A 12626-nucleotide genomic window follows, 5' to 3' on the forward strand; every position below is an offset into this window, starting at 1 on the left:
TTCTATTTCATACAATACTAATCGGGAAAAACATATATAGAGTGTTTCAGAATTCGACGAACAAAATCCGTCAAGAATTTTCGAGAGAACTTTTTTGTTTTAGCTCCCGAAGTAAAATGTATCAATTCATTGAACTTCACGTGTAAATAGAGGGTCCAAATGGAATTGTTTCGGTAGAATGTTCGTTCCATTCAATATCTTCAGACATCTACGTTCCAGAGAAGTTTAGTTATTATGTAGGTACTTTCATATTTGTTTCGTGTTGTGTAGAATTGAGTGAACATTAATATTAAAATATTGAAATAACGATGACGGACCAATACCAAATAACATACTGCATAGCTTGTTAAAATAATATTATTAGATTTACTGACTATTACATAAGGACACATTGTAAAAATATATTTAGGACAAGTAGACACGCAAATGTGAAATTAATTTTTATATAGCTTGAAAATGGTTTATATATAGCTATAACATTTGAATATTACATTAGATTAGACTAGACGTATTATAAAATCAATAGATGAGGCAAATTGTAAAATTAATTTAAGACACCAAAGGTGTGGTATACCTGTATGTGTAGTACACCTGTATGGTATACCCGTATAGTATAAATAGGGTTAGCTTTGCAAGTGTTTCTCGTTTATTCTTCCCTTTGAAGACGATCATTTGGTGATTAAAACACGTGTCGAGGTGTTAAAAATAACGATTTGGTGTTGGGAAAAAAACTCCAGTAATATTCATTACTACACCAAAGATTCCAAACAGTGCATCACAACTATGATAGAAAGTTCAAAATGTCATTTCAAACAGCGAGAATAGGTTCAAACAATTCAACTTTGACATGATCGCTTACTAGCAATCCTATTTGAAAGTACCGTTTTCAGTTTTTCTCAATTTTTTCAAAAATTTATGAAAATAATATACAGGGTGTAACATAAGTACGTTAAAATATTCAAGTGACGTATTCCTGAGACAATTTTAAGAAAAAAAGTCTATATGAACTTGTGTCCGAAAATTCTTCGTTTCGGAGATAGGGGTGTTGAAATTGATTTTTTTTTGTTCGCTTTTTGAAAATAACTCTTGCAAAAAATAAGTTATTTGCACGAAATTCGGTACCCGGGGTTTTTTTGACGTGGGAAATCATAATTTCGTATTAATTTTCATGTAACATCTAGAGGGCGCTGCGTACGCTGTCATTATTTATTTCAAATTGCCCTAATTTTTTGACAGTAAACTTTTGGTACTTTTCATGACAAAACCTAATTCTCACACCTTTTCCAAGTAAAAAAGGTACACCTCCTCAATAACGCTGGAGGTGATTGTTTTCGAGATATCGTCTTTGTATATATATATATATATATATATATATATATATATATATATATATATATATATATATATATATATATATATATATATATATATATATATGATTTGAGACTGAAACTAGGAACCTGCAAAAGTTGTGACCTACAGAAAAACAGGAACTCTTTCTGAATGATGTTTTAATGCATTGCCAACTTTCTCCCTCCCACGACACAAATGTATGAATGAGAGAATGAAAATTCTACCACACTCGAGAACAATACAATTTACAACATTCATTATTGAATAGACGGAAAATGGAATCGAAACGTGGGAGCAGCTCGAATAAATCCTGCAAAAGAGAAGGTAATGATCATTATTTATAATAAATAGTTTTACTATGAACACGTTCTCGATATATTGTCGAAAGGAAAGTTGATGTGATCTAGTACAGCATTCACTCGTTTGCCATTTGATGTTGTTTGTTCTCATCATCGAAATGATAACGCTTGACGGTGCATAAATAAATATATGACTTTCACAATTTTAGAAAGTTGGATTTGCGACGACCCATGGAAAAAATATTGGCCAACGAATCATTTGTTTGTCAATATGTTTTCTCCGAATGTTCTGATTCATATATAGATTGTTTTGCCAAAACGAAAATATCACAGACGGTACATAAGTTTGAGCAGACCTTGCCAGCTTTCCGAATAACTCCTTTTCAAAATAAGTTATTTTTGACAAATGAAAACATTGCTTTATTCATTTATGACGGAAAGAATGACTCAAACATCCAGTCTTTCGAAAACTTAAATGGTTCGATGAATCAGTACACCGTCGAACTCAACAATTGTCATTGACTGATAGTCCAGTCAATGACAATTATTATTCCGTATAAATTTAAAAATGAGTCCGAAAATGAAACCATTGACTAATTCTAAGAAACTTTTGTTCCATGGAGTTCTTCCTGGAAAGTCAATCAACACTTTTTACTCAAAATTGTGAATTTTTTAACCAACCAGTAGTCAGATGGCTCTCAAATAACTCAAAAAACAATTATTTCACCTCCCAACCTCGACAAGATATTTTTCTCGAGAGAATTGCAACGTTACATAGCTGGCGGAGTGCAAATTGTCATGATGCCCCCTAGGTGGCTCGGAGAGTTATTAATATTGCCTACCCAGGACACGAGGCTAATGACCCCTGTAGTCGATGCCGATGACACAAAAAAATTATTTTACTCAAAAAAAATTTCCTAGTAAAAATGTAGCTTAAAAAAAATTGGTATCCGGAGACCAAATATAAAATCGGAGTAAGTAATAACTTGTTAAGAAGTCGGTTCTTATTTGTCGAACGCCAAAATTGAAAGTTTCGCCCTCGATTTCAACGTGGACTGAACAAAAAAATGTGTTTCTCGAAGGAAACAGAAACTTTTTTGAAGTTCCTGATAATAAACTTTGTCCCTATTTTTATAAAAGTCCCTAGCAACAAAGCTAAGCGAGTAATGAATTTTTTTTTCGCGACAAAGAATTTCACAGTAGGTACTTACTTTCAAAACAAAGCTTGAAGTAAAAAAAGATTTTTGTAACTTTTTTTAAAATAACTCAAAGATTTTCAATGATACGCAAAATATTTATATATATATTCATCAATGCTACGATCAATAGTTTTGGAGTGGGTAATTTCAAAGAAAATGCAATTTTGTGAAAAATTACAGAAATGCTCTTTTCACTTTTTTGAAAACCAAGCAATATGATCTGGTAAAACTTTTAGAGCATATCATAAGGACATAAATAAAGTAAACTGTAAAGTAGTAACGATTATTTTAAATTGGGGTGGTAATTAGGGGGTTATTTTCTAATTTTGTTGTCGCCGAAAATAGGAACCAAGTTTCCGTTACAACTCTGTCAGTTTTAATGCTGGGGACATTACTAAAAATAAAAATGCATTGTTTTTCGATAACTTCACGTTGAATTTTCAATGTTTTTATATTTTACGAATAAAAAGCAACCTTCCATAAGTTATTACTCTGTTTGTATTGGGTCTACGGACACTATAAATCCATATTTTTTTTGCTTTTCAATAAGCTACATTTTTCTTAATAACTTGTTTTTTTATTCATTCGCAAAAAACCGTCTGAAAACGCGGATTTATTGGTTGAAAAATTGACAGTTTCATTCGCGGAGAAGTCGAAAAGTCTGAATTTCAGAAAAAACTGTATAGGACAAAAGTTCCACCTTCAGGCTAAAAGCAACCTTTTGTACATCTTCAACTTTGAAGTAGAGGGTAAGTAGAACCCAAATTCAAATTTTTTTTCAAATCGGCGACGTTTGGCAAAATTCTACAGTAGCGCAGTATTGTAGTTTCAATAATTGGACAACAAAACATTGAACAACAAAAATGTTTGTGAACCCTTTTGAAACCAATACGAATAACATCTGAATCATAAATACTTTCGAGTGTTGATATAGTTACCCGTAATCAGTTTCTTGTATCACTTATAGTTAGTTTGCCCACAATATGACTGAACAAAATGTATTCTCAGTTAACATTGGGACTAAATTCAAATACACGCAGTAGGAAGTGTTCTGCCATGAATAAACTAATAAACTGGATTTTTGAGATTTCAAATAGTTTGTTATAGAGAATTCGAAATATAACTTTCGTCCTCGCATTGAACGCACACACCACTGATGATGTCTGCCGCAGTAGCAGACGAAACGTTTGGTACCTTAGGTTCCATTCGATCACGGCCTACTAGCCGGCGTTTCGATGTCTTTAATAGTCACTGTTTCACAGTGTTCATATAAAGTTATCAAATGGCAATCACCAGTATTTCATTCCTGAGTATTTCATTCCTGAAATAATTTCGATTTTCAATTATGGAATATCATTGACTTTAGGTCGATGACGGCCACTATCTTGCACTCATGAGTGGCTAATGAGCCCAAAACCGGTCTGCAAGTGTGCCCGTTTCAAAATTGAAGGTCGACTCTTTCAGTTGTATTGCCAATAGCATATGCAGGAAATTTTCTGTGAAGATTCCTGCACTGACGTTTGTCAGATATAATCCATCGCCCTTCGTGGTATTACCCAGGGGAGTAGTTGTTTTCTGATAGCCGTCAGTCCATTCAAACTACTGTGTAGGTATATCCGAGACTGGCTTTGAACATTTAAAGTTCATTTCTTTAGATTTGTTTACTGCCTGTCTTCAAGCATATGCCAGTGACTAATGAGAAATTGGTGAGTTACGTTTCAACGCATATGGTGTGTAGATATACGGTATTTCAAAGTTTAAGATTTTCAAAATGCCAAGTACTGATACGGCTGAAGAAACTGCTAATTTGTTTCCCTACACTCCACCTGAAAAAATCCTATACCCAGTCGCATATTATTAAAAAAAATTGAATGTCGGTCGGTGCGGCCCAGTACAATCAGCCTTGTCTGGAAGATCACGTGAACTATGCATGATAACGTTTTGGAACACTCCATTGTTTAGATGGACAGAGTATAGTAATTGTTTTCCTTTTTGTGCCATTGTTTGTAGCATGGACCAACATAATCCAGTACAGATAAATGATGGGTCATCATCTTATTTATGCAATTGTTCAGCTATTACTAATAATGAAATGAGGCAAGTTTTACGTCATTCAATTTGAAATTAGTTCTGATTTATTCAAGGGCATATTGTCTGGAATTGCATTAAATAGAATAAACACAAAACCATTTGAAAGATTCAGCGAGCAGATACATTCCCATTTCTAGGAGTGGTCACATCCTCGACAATCTGAACTCGGACTGTAGAATGTGGTCGTTCAAAGTTCTTGCAAACAAACGCATCGAAAAAATTGAGAAAAATGACACCTTCATACGAAATTCACTAAAGTGTGATGATCTATTTAAAATAAAGATGTAATGAGGTCTTTTTTAGATTGTAGAATCTGAAAACAATTTGCTTCTGGTTTTGTCATCTGTTATCCAAAACACATTTGTCAAAATTTCAAGTAAAAACAACAATTATTAGTAATTTGTCATAGATAATATCTACGTAGATATCTCTGATTTTTTGGGCAGTAAGTTTTATGTTATTCTCTGATTTTTTGCAATTTCGTCAGGAGTTTTATAAATTTCCTGAATTTGAGTTTGACGACATCCAGAAAAATTTGTTTCTTCGACAAATAAATATGGTATTTTTATGATTAACAAAAAAAAATTTTTAGATTGATGAACTTAAAATATTATCACCTTCTAAAAGTAGTAATATGCCAGATTGGAAATAATTTAATTCCTTCAAAAGCGTATGGAAATAATCACATTGAAAACATTGTTAAAACATCACTTCAATCAGATATAAATAAGTCACACGTAGTAGTTTAGAGATTTGTGTCGTGTAGTAATTTGTTTTCTTTGCCAAAAGTTTAAGGTATAATTTCACCGCCTCCAACTTGAACGATATAAAAAAAGGCAGAGAGCCTTTCAATACTGTTTCATATTTGTTATAATCTGATATTAACCAATTTGCGATGTTTCGTTCATTATACTTTAGCAACTTCATCTTTTCAACAGTCATCTATGTATTCCAATAGATGTGTTTCCTGACGATTGTCAACTTCACACATCTTTTGAAAAAATGCAAGTAGAAGTGAACGCCCTTGCATTCCAGGGGTTTCGAATAAATATGGAAAAACTGTACGAAAGCCAGACTTCTTTAAAGTGGGAATTATATTTGGCTTCTTGTCGGAAACTATGGTTGGTAGATTTGCCTTTGATTATTCTGATAAAATATTAGTATTCCCAACATGATAGAGCTCCGCCACATCGTAGAATTATTTGCAGATATTTTCTTAATACGACTATGGCAGGTCGATGGATAGGAAACAATGGTTCTATCAAATGGCCACTACATTCATCTGACCTGACCCTTCTGGACTTTTCATTATGGGGCTTCATTGAAGACAAGGTATTCAACTAAACTTTGGGAATATGGACGAATTGAAAGACAACAATAAGGAGTGATTGCATAGATATAGCTCCACAAATGCACAAACATTAAAATTCTATTGCAAGTGCGAATACGTGTTTAAGGAAAGATGGACGGCAATTTGAGCATTTAATGAGATATCGTGAACGACGTAAATGATAAGGAGTATTTTGACATTAATTGTTTTCTGTTTGTTACTTGGTATAGTACAGGTTCTTTCGATATATGGAGTTTATGTATATCTCTGGGTTCTAGACCCAAAAAATATTGGTGCCTACTTTTTTGAGTTAGCTATGACCATACAGTGATGATGAGAAAGTCGTTGGAAAACACATTTACTGTAATAATGGCTGATTTTGTTATTACCTACTCTGGCTACAAAAATTGACGAAAAAACAACAGGTCCGTATTTGAAAAAAATAAAGTGGATGATGAAAATCAATGAACCAAACGTCGCATTGCAAATTGGTTTGTATCAGATCATATCAAATATAAGACAGTTTTGAAAGTTCCTCTGCTTTTTTTATATCATTCGAAATGGAGCCGTTGAACCAAAAAATAAATCATTTCAAAAACCAGTATTTTGAAATAATTTTCTTACGTACAAATGCGGAGCTTCTGCATATATTTCGATATCCGCATCCGCAATAATTACTAGTAGGAGAAAACAAATTTGTAACAAGAACTGACGCGTTTGCGTTCGATTCTTTTAAATGAATCACAACGTGTTTGTTTGCGCTGTGGATAACTTATTGTATAGATAGATATTTTGAGTGTTATTGTGATATAGTAATAATTGTGTGTCAATAATTGTTTATTGGGAAATCTTTATATTAGTCTGAGCTCAACTTATTAACTTAAAAACGCCAGATAAATGCCATTATGTTACACCGGTATTACGTTTCATTGTAGGTAAAGTTTGTACCAATATTTTTTAATTTTCCAACGTGATTTCCGTTAATGATAGATAGATAGATATATTTATTTGACTGTTTTACAATAAGTTTTAAAGCATGTCATATATCAAAAATGGTCATAGAGAGACGTGGTATATATAAATCAATAAAAAAAACTTTTTGTTACATTTAGTTTAGAAGGACAGCACAATATAGTATAACGTACACATTAAAAACATGTTGTGAAGTAACATACTTCACAAATATGAAATATATCAGTGAAGGATTATTGTTCAATATATTAATCAATAGATTATTAACTTTTTAAAAATTCATTACTACTATAAAAACAGTGATCTGAAAGTACATTTCTAATAGCCCTTTCAAATTCCGAATTTTTCAGTGATCGCATCTCTGAAGTCAACTTGTTGTAAAGTTTCAAATTTATGGAGTTCGTTTTGGATTTTGTTAAATGAAATCTCGGCAACGCTATTTGGTTAGCAGATCTAGTATAATGTGTGTGAATATCAGAGGTGTAAGAATAGTTTCTTTTATTTTCGTGTATTTCACAGACAGTTTGGAAAATGTAAATACATGGAAGCGTCATTATTCTCAGTTTGATAAATAAGTCACGGCAGTGCTCTCTAGGACCTAGGCGTATAGACTTTTTTTTGACCTGAAAATTTTTGCGGCATGGCAGGAATTACCCCATAATATTGTGCCATAACTAATTCGGCAGTGAAATAAACCAAAATATGTATTTCTCAAAATTTCTGGATTGACAATACATCGTAGCCTTCTTAGAAGAAACAAGATACTGGATAGACCTTTGTTTAAATTTTCTGTATGCATGTACCAATTAAGAGAGTCATCGATTGTAATACCCAGAAGTTTACAATGTGCACCTGTTGAATAGTTGTTGTTTGTTGAAATTATAAATTTATGAGTCTTCTGATCATTTAATTGCATGAAGTTGGCGACGAACCAATTTTTTTCATTGTGAATGGATTCATCTGCCATTTGTAAAAGTGTAGATATATTTGTAGAGGTGTTGATAAAAGAAGTATCGTCAGCAAAGAGAATAGTAGAAGTATTATTAGTAGTATGTAGACAGATGTCGTTTATATATATGATAAACAATAACGGTCCTAGTACCGAGTCTTGGGGAACTCCATATTTGGTGGTTCGAAGATCCGAAATATTTGTACCTATTTTTATCAGCTGTTTTCTGTTATTTAGATAGGATGATAATAGTTTGAGAGGTACACCTCTGATACCGAACACTCTAACTTAAGCAACAGAAGGTCATGTGAGACACAGTCGAACGCCTTGGACAAATCGCACATGGTGATAATTACATGTTGCTTGATCTCGAAACCTTCATATTATATGACAAGTTAATTAACAATGACACCACTGACACAAAGGTCACAATAGTTTGATTCGATTCACCAGGAAATCACGACTGTGAAAAATGAACTTTCAACAAAGTTTTCGAGCTTTGGAGACAACAATTTATATATCATCGCCATCTACTTAGATCCTCGCTATAAGCGCAAATTTTTTACACGGGTAACTGAGGAAAAGATAAAAAACGATATTTTGATGATAACAAATGTTGAGAATGACGTTTTCGGTTCTATTAATGTCAATTTCGAAGGGACCAAAAAAATGAGAATCACTGATTCCACGGAAAAGTACATGAAACAACTAGGACCAGGGACATCAAGTAGCGTTAAAAAGATATCCTTAAAAACCGATATCGCTATGATGTTGGATTTGTCGAGTGAAGATGAGAGTCAAGAAATACCAGAATATGGTACTAATATGAAAATTAATAAAAAATTTGAAAAAAAAAATAGAAGAATTATACTTGATACTACCAATTTTCATTATTGATAATTACTTGATAATTACTGTATCATTGTTTCAATTCTCTATTTCATAAATTATATTGATATAAAATCTCAAACATTACCATCACATCGGCGGATGTAAAAAAATCGGCATCCGCAACATCCCTGGTACAAACATTGAGAAACTTCTTAGTGGTGTTCATGATAATAATTAAAAATTTTCACAATATAGAATTAATTGCCAATAGGCTACACTACAACAGTAGCTTCCTCTGTTGAACTGGTGTCACTAGCTACTGTTGCTGTGAAAAGCGTGTTGGAAATACATTCTATAATGTGAACATGTGTAATTATTATAATGAATAGTGTAACTGATTTCCACTAAGTAACGGGTCAGTGTATTCAAAATTCTAATTGGTGTTTCGCTGAACTCAAACCAAATTGTTATGTTCAGCTATAGAGGGAAAATTACAGTGTTGGAAAGATATAGGTGCCTGAAGTATGATAATTACAGTGACAGTATTTACATAATCGGCATTTTGAGAGAAAAATAATTTTTAGTGTGAATATTCGAAGTGAAACAGTAATTCTCAACCGATAATTATAATTGTAGTCGAATAGTGTTCATTATTTTGTCTCTTGTATGAATTCAACAATTATAGTTTTGAAAAGTCGTTCACGTATACGTCAATAACGTCTTATTTCTTTTGAATATTACTTTTAATAATGCCCCCATACTTGAGTACTATTAAATTGTCGGTCGGTAGCCGGTCGGTTTGACGTGGGTGCTTTGTTCACTCACTGAATTGACCGCCGTATTGGTCGGTTGTCATTTAGTAATTTTCAATTTTGCCCCCAAGTTAAAGAAAAATAGTTCACAATACTGGATATCACTTTTTGAATTGCAAAAGTTTTGCTTACCTCTGGATCCTGGTAATACATTTATCTCTTACCTGCAAATAAACAAACCATAATTAGCATCACTACGTTAAAACAATAGAACATATAACAGTAGCTAAACTATGGGTATATAGGCCACAAAGTATTTTGCAATGTAAAAATCGTTAATGGATGAAAATTGGGCAGTTAAAGAAGAAACCAGAGCGACAAATTGGCAACTGTTTCGCATTACGCCATTCATGTGAAAACAAACGATCTGAAACGAGAGTTGAATGAAATAGTCCCCCCAGTACAGTTTCCTTTTTTGATAATTACTACAAAAGTCATGAAACTGGTATTAGCGAGATGGGCGTTTTCCCGCATGCACACCACCTAACTCTTTATTAACGCGGTTAGTATTTTTCATTACACAACTCCAACTTTTTATTTCATCTCAAAGACTATACGTCAAAACAAGAGAAATTTTTAGATACAAAAAAGGGTGCGCAAACGTCGAGTTCGACTGTCGCAACATGTCCGTTTGACGCGGTACTGCTTTTTTTTACTGCTCACCACCTCATACAACACAAATTTTCAGCGTCATTCTGTCAATCCGATAACCTGAATATGTGACAATTCTTTGAGAGAAATTTTTTGTGGAGAGATCAATGTTTCTAGCTGTTTTTGAATATTTAACTTTCCACATTCTGAAAAATAAAGGAAGTTTAATTGATAGTGTGATAAATAGCTAACTGAAAAGTTCATCCTGAAAAGTTGCTACGTAATACAGTGCATTTCTTTGATGCCCCCACCCCCTTTTATTTTTTGAACGGGTCAACTCAAAAAATTAAAATTTGGAATAATGAAATTAATGCATGAATACTTTATTTCAAAATGGCGATTGGGCGCCATCTGAGAAAAAAAAAATTAATGGAAAGGGGGGTCTTATGACACATCATTTTGAACCTCCTGACGGATACTAGTCCGGTCAATTTAGACCTGAAAACAGTAATGAAATGACGAAAATTGCGATAGAGCTAAATTTTGGTGAAGACGTTCATTTTACCATAAAAAATTAAAATTTGAAAGTCCCAATTTGTCCCGTGAGCGCTTCAAAAGTTATTCGGGATCAAACGCCTAAATTTCAGGTTTTATGAGTATGAATCAGATTAAAGTATCAAAAGAAATCAAACTGACAATTACACTCCATAAACATTATCAACCCGAATAATCTTCATGCAGTTAAATAAGTATTGTGACTAAAAATTACGTAATAACGATTCGTGGAATAGGCCTACTGGGGAAACCACGTGAAAAAAATGCGCCGAGTACACTACCTTACAGGTGGTGTGGAAACGTGTGCATATTACATAGAACGTGACTTTTTTAATTGAAATATCTCAGGAAAGGTGATACTTACAGAAAAAACTATGAGGACCATTTTTGTAGAGAATTTTGAGATCTACAACTTTGATCTGAGGTATTTTTTTGATAAAACTTACGGCTTTCGGGAAAAATTTTGACCTTTGACCCCGAATAACTTTTGAAGCGCTCATGGGACAGATTGGGTCTTTCAAATTTTCATTTTTTATGAAAAAAGTTATAACCTTATTATTTTTTTGAATTCCAAATAATATATGTATTCGACAAAAAACGCAGACTTATGAAAAATGAAAGCAAACATTTTAAAAAAATTGAAATAAGTAATAAAACGCGTGCAACAAGCGACTTTTATAAAATCATAGTGTTCATTTAAATAATGGAGTTTTTCTTGTGTAGAAGTCGGTGGAAAGGATGAAAATTTTCACTTGAAAAGCTAGATGAAAAGTATTGAAACATTTTATACAAAAATTTTGGATTTTGTTCTCTCTAACATTCGAGAGTTCAAATCTGGTGGAGGAGAACCGAATTGAAAACTGAACAACTTTTTTCTGGAACGTCTTTAGAAATTCATACAGGAAATCCGATTTTTCAAAAATTTCTTTAAAGAATGTCAAATTTGACAAGTTCGGAATCACACGTGAAGACACTACATTGGTCATTTTTCAAACAAACATTAACCTGCAAAGTCTAATTTCAATTAAGTCTATCGATTAAAAAATACTGAAGAAAAGGGAATTGAAACTTTCTATATTTTTCACCACTTTTATTTGTAACCAACGTTACTGCAGTTTCGTCCTATAAGGACATTTTCAAACTAACACATTTAATGTATAAACATAATGTAATGGTTTCCTACCACATAGTAACGGCTATGTCCATCAATTAATTAAAAAAAAGTACTATATATTACGGGCTTTAGGATGTCACTCATTTAGTTAAGGATTAAAAAAAACTGTGGGAATTATAAAATTCCATCAGTTCTGTGATTCAATATGCTGAGTACGGCAGAATGTTACGAAAACCAAAGATATAAAAATAATTTTGACAAAATGTTCAAACTTTGGGACCACTCTGTGACCGAGGATGATTCAAAAAACAAAACCACTCATTCTCATAATCTCTAAAATGCTTTCCTATATTTTCTGAAAATACTCACTGCTATCTACGCATTTAGTCAGTCATAAACACGTTCAACTGAAAACTCATTACCATTATTTCGATAACAAAGTAGGATAATAAGCAGTTGAAAACGATGTTGTGAGAAATAACACTGAGTTCCACTTTCATTGGTTGTGTTGAATGGCGATGTTTTTTAAA

General features: G+C 32.8%; 1 protein-coding gene across 3 annotated transcripts in view; it reads right to left on the bottom strand.

Annotated features, from left to right (window-relative positions):
• Window positions 1-12626, bottom strand: part of twin (CCR4-NOT transcription complex subunit 6-like twin) — a 337401-nt gene that overhangs the window by 95657 nt on the left and 229118 nt on the right. Inside the window, exon 1 of one of the 3 annotated variants that reach the window (XM_074182190.1) lies at window positions 9969-9989. The exons of the other annotated variants lie outside the window; for them this stretch is intronic. The gene's annotated coding sequence lies outside the window, so the exon portion shown is untranslated. Of the gene's footprint in view, window positions 1-9968; window positions 9990-12626 lie in introns of those variants that run through there. 3 annotated transcript variants of the gene reach the window in all.

This window comes from Leptinotarsa decemlineata, unplaced genomic scaffold (genome assembly GCF_025532065.1).
Source record: "Leptinotarsa decemlineata unplaced genomic scaffold, Ldec_3_MD MMD2_tig00026328_RagTag_RagTag, whole genome shotgun sequence".
In the NCBI taxonomy this organism is placed as follows: Eukaryota; Metazoa; Arthropoda; class Insecta; order Coleoptera; family Chrysomelidae; genus Leptinotarsa; species Leptinotarsa decemlineata.